The sequence below is a fragment of the Theropithecus gelada genome, chromosome 15 (genome assembly GCF_003255815.1).
Source record: "Theropithecus gelada isolate Dixy chromosome 15, Tgel_1.0, whole genome shotgun sequence".
NCBI lineage: Eukaryota > Metazoa > Chordata > Mammalia > Primates > Cercopithecidae > Theropithecus > Theropithecus gelada.
Genome location: NC_037683.1, coordinates 11,019,961 through 11,025,369, shown reverse-complemented (window position 1 = coordinate 11,025,369; position 5,409 = coordinate 11,019,961).

Sequence of the window (5,409 nt, the reverse complement as noted above, 5' to 3'; positions counted from 1 at the left end):
AATGCAGTGGCCGGATCTCAGCTCACTGCAAGCTCCGCCTCCCGGGTTTACGCCATTCTCCGGCCTCAGCCTCCCGAGTAGCTGGGACCACAGGCGCCCGCCACCTCGCCCGGCTAGTTTTTTGTATTTTTTAGTAGAGACGGGGTTTCACCGTGTTCGCCAGGATGGTCTCGATCTCCTGACCTCGTGATCCGCCCGTCTCGGCCTCCCAAAGTGCTGGGATTACAGGCTTGAGCCACCGCGCCCGGCCTAATTTTTTGTATTTTTAGTAGAGATGGGTTTCACCACATTAGCCAGGATGGTCTCGATCTCCTGACCTCGTGATCCGCCCGCCTCAGCCTCCCAAAGTGCTGGGATTACAGGCATGAGCCACCGTGCCCAGCCGAAACCTGGGATTTTAATTTCCTGTTTGGCCTTGGGGTCCTGCCCTTCCAGACCTCAGTTCCACTCGTGAATCCGCAGAGGAGTGGGACTGGGGTTGATGCTTACTCAGGATCCTGATCTCTGATTCTGCCATTCATACCTAGAAACCTGAGATCCTGCACCTCACCTTTCTCTTCCTTTTTTCTTTCAACAAACATCACCCAGGATTCAAATTCCAGCCCTGCCACTTCTTGGTTCTGTTACCTTGAACTAGGTAGTTAATTGCTCCATGCCTCTGTTTTCTGATCTCTAAAATGGGAATACCTATATTACCTATTTCACAGGGTTTGTTTTTTGTTTGTTTGCTGTTGTTTTTGTTGTTGTTTTTTACATGGAGTCTCACTGTGTCACCCAGGCTGGAATGCAGTGGTGCGATCATGGCTCCCTGCCACCTCTGGTGCCTGAGTTCAAGCAATTCTCCTGCCTCAGCCTCTCTAGTAGCTGGGATTACAAGCACCCACCCCCACACCCAGCTAATTTTTTTTTTTTTTTTTTGAGACGGAGTGTCGCTCTGTCGCCCAGGCTGGAGTGCAGTGGCCGGATCTCGGCTCACTGCAAGCTCTGCCTCCTGGGTTCACGCCATTCTCCTGCCTCAGCCTCCCGAGTAGCTGGGACTACAGGCGCCTGCCACCTCGCCCGGCTAGTTTTTTGTATTTTTTTTAGTAGAGATGGGGTTTCACCGTGTTAGCCAGGATGGTCTCGATCTTCTGACCTCATGATCCACCCGTCTCGGCCTCCCAAAGTGCTGGGATTACAGGCTTGAGCCACCGCGCCCGGCCTAATTTCTGTATTTTTAGTAGAGAGGGGGTTTCACCATCTTGGCCAGGCTGGTCTTGAACTCCTGATCTCGTGATCCACCCACCTTGGCCTCCCAAAGTGCTGGGATTACAGGCGTGAGCCACCGCGCCTGGCCTCACAGGGTTCTTCTGAGTCATGAGTGAATGGATATTTGTAAGGTACTTAGAATAGTACTTGTTTGCTTCAACAAAAACTGAGTGCCCACTCTGTGCCAGGCACTGTTGCAGACACTGGGGATATAAACGTGAACAGCAGCCCTGAGGTTTTGTTGGTGGGGGGAAGAGAAAGAAATCTACACTTTAGGCTGGGCGCAGTGGCTCACGCCTGTAATCCCAGCACTTTGGGAGGCCGAGACGGGCGGATCACGAGGTCAGCAGATCGAGACCATCCTGGCTAACACGGTGAAACCCCGTCTCTACTAAAAATACAAAAATTAGCCAGGCACGGTGGCAGGCGCCTGTAGTCCCAGCTACTAGGGAGGCTGAGGCAGGAGAATGGCGTGAACCTGGGAGGCAGAGCTTGCAGTGAGTGAAGATCGTGCCACTGCACTCCAGCCTGGGTGACAGAGCGAGACTCCGTCTCAAAAAAAAAAAAAAAAAAAAGAAATCTACACTTTAGCACTTGAGTGATGCAACCCCAAAGCAGAGTAGTCAGTGTTCACTATTCTTGTGCTCAGGGATTGATGCTCCTGATTCTTGATGCTCGGGGTCTGGCTCTGTCACCCAGGCTGGAGTGCAGTGGCACCATCTCAGCCCATTGCAACGTCCACCTCCCAGGTTCAAGAGATTCTCCTGCCTCAGCTTCCCAAGTAGCTGGGATTATAGGCGTGTACCACCATGTCTGGCTAATTTTTGTATTTAGTAGAGACAGGGTTTCACCGTGTTGACCAGGCTGGTCTTGAACTCCTGACCTCAGGTGATCCACCTGCCTCAGCCTCCCAAACTGCTGGGAGTACAAGGTGTGAGCCACTGCACCTGGCCCTGATTTTTTTTTTCTAAACAACTACAACAGCTTCTGTGTGTCAATCTCACTGTGGGAGCCATGCCCCAGACCAGCTGTGCTCTTAAGATCTCATCAGATGCAATCCTCCCTGTGGTACCATCACCATCCTCACTTCACAGTTGAAGGAATAGAGGCACATCGAGGTTATGTCTGCCCCAACCCAGAGCCTGGCTCATTACAGGGGCCAGGGAGCAATTGTTATATAAGTGAGCAAACAAATGGACATCTGAATCCAACTGGCACTAACCCTTCCAGGGAGTAAGTGGTAAAGCAGGGGTCAGGAGTCCTTTGGGCTCCTTTAGGGCAGGGAGCTCAGCCATATGTGCCTGTGGCTTCATTCCCAGACTATACTGTTGCCACTATCCCCTCCTCTTCCTCCTACTCACCATCATCACAGCTAACATGTTACTGAATACCTGCCTAATACACACCCCTGGCATTAATCTAAGGTTTTCTGCATAAGAACCTTTATTTTTTATTTTTTATTTTTTATTTTTTATTTTTATTTTTGAGACGGAGTCTGGCTCTGTCACCCAGGTTGGAGTGCAGTGGCGCGATCTCGGCTCACTGCAAGCTCCGCCTCCCGGGTTCACGCCATTCTCCTTCCTCAGCCTCCTGAGTAGCTGGGACTACAGGCGCCCGCCACCGCGCCCAGCTAATTTTTTTTTGTATTTTTAGTAGAGACGGGGTTTCACCGTGGTCTCGATCTTCTGACCTTGTGATCCGCCCGCCTCGGCCTCCCAAAGTGCTAGGATTACAGGTGTGAGCCACCGCGCCCGGCCAAGAACTTTTAAAATCCTCGCAACACTCTCATGAGTTATGTCCCATTTCACAGGTGAGGAGACTGAGGCATAAAGAGGCAACATCATGCTCAGGGTCTCAAGGATAGTAAATGATGGAGCTGATTTCAAATCCAGACAATTTGGATCCTGATCCTGAACTCTTATCCACTATGTTATCAAGATACTCTCCTTTCTCTCTCTCTTTTTCTTTTTTTTGAGATGGAGTCTTGCTCTGTCACCCAGGCTGGAGTGCAGTGGCCTGATCTTGGCTCACTGCAAACTCCTCCTCCCAGGTTCAAGCAATTCTCCTGCCTCAGCCTCCCAAATAGCTGGGATTACACGCATGTGCCACCATGCCAGCTATTTTTTTGTATTTTTAGTAAATACAGGGTTTCACCGTGTTAGCCAGGATGGTCTCGATCTCCTGCTCTTATGGTCTGCCTGCCTCAGCCTCTCAAAGTGCTGGAATTACAGGTATGAGCCACCGCTCCTGGCCAATTTTTGTATTTTTAATAGAGATGGGGTTTTGCCATGTTGGCCAGGCTGGTCTTGAACTCCTGACCTCAGGTAATCCACCTGCCTCAGCCTCTCAAAGTGCTGGGATTACAGGCATGAGCCACCGCACCTAGCCAAGACATTCTTCTCTTTTTATCACTGCTTCTCTGGTTGTAAAAATCAGCTGGGTGTGGTGGCTCACACCTGTAATCCCAGCACTTTGGGAGGCTGAGGTGGGTGGATCACCTGAGGTCAGGAGTTCAAGACCAGCCATCCCAACATGGTGAAATACCGTCTCTTAAAAATTAAAAATGAACTGGTTGTGGTGGCAGGTGCCTGTAATCCCAGCTACTTGGGAGACTGAGGCAGAAGAATCGCTTAAACCCAGGAGGCAGAGATTTCAGTGAGCCGAGATCATGCCACTGCACTCCAGCCTGGGCAACAGAGCAAGACTCTATCTCAAAAATAAAAATAGCACATATTCCACAATGAAATGAAACTAGAAATCAATAGCAGAAGAAAAACCGGAAAATTCACATAAACAACACACTATTTATTTTTTTTGAGATGGAGTTTTGCCCTTGTTGCCCAGGCTAGAGTGCAATGGCACAATCTTGGCTCACCACAACCTCCCACCTCCTGGATTCAAGCAATTCTCCTGCCTCAGCCTCCCGAGTAGCTGGGATTACAGGCATGCGCCACCATGCCTGACTAATTTTTGTATTTTTAGTAGAGAGGGGGTTTCTCCATGTTGGTCAGGCTGGTCTCGAACTCCCAACCTCAGGTGATCTGCCCAACTTGGCCTCCCAAAGTGCTGGGATTATAGGCTTGAGCCACCGTGCCAGGCCAACAACATACTCTTAACCAATGGGTCAAAGAAGAAATCACAAGGGCCTGGGCATGCTGGTTCACGCCTGTAATCTCATCACTTGGGGAGGCCGAGATGGGCGGATCAGGAAGTCAGGAGAGCAAGACCATCCTGGCTAACATGGTAAAACCCCATCTCTACTGAAAATACAAAAATTAGCCGAATGTGGTGGCGCCTGCCTGTAGTCCCAGCTAATCGGGAAGCTGAGGCAAGAGAATCACTTGAACCCGGGAGGCGGAGGTTGCAGTGAGCCAAGACTGCACCACTGCAGTCTAGCCTGGGTGGCAGAGCAAGACTCTGTCTCAAAAAAAAAAAAAAAAAAAAAAAAAAAAAAAAGGGAGGGCGGGCGGAAATTAGGAAATATCTTGAGACAAATGAAAATGAAAACACAACATATCCAAATATGTGGGATGCAGCTCAGACAGTACTAAGAGAGAAGATTACAGCAATAAACATTTACATTAAAAAGAAGAAAACACGGCTGGGCGCAGTGGTTCAGGCCTGTAATCCCAACACTTTGGGAGGCCAGGTCAGGAGCATCACTTGAGCCCAGGAATTTGAGACCAGCTTGGGAATCAGGGAGATCCTGTCTCTACAGAAAATTTTTAAGAAAAAATTACCTGAGGCCGGCCGGGTGCAGTGGCTCACGCCTGTAATCCCAGCACTTTGGGAGGCCGAGACGGGCGGATCACAAGGTCAGGAGATCGAGACCATCCTGGCTAATACAATGAAACCCCGTCTCTACTAAAAGTAGAAAAAAAAAAATTAGCTGGGCTTGGTGGTGGGCACCTGTAGTCCCAGCTACTCGGGAGGCTGAGGGAGGAGAATGGCGTGAACCCGGGAGGTGGAGCTTCCAGTGAGCTGAGATTGCGCAGCTGCATTCCAGCCTGGGGGACAGAGCCAGACTCTGTCTCAAAAAAAAAAAAAAAAGAAAAGAAAAGAAAAGAAAAAATTACCTGGGACCAGGGACGGTGTCTCACGCCTGTAATCCCAGCACTTTGGGAGGCTGAGGCAGGTGGAGATCTCTTGAGATCCGGAGTT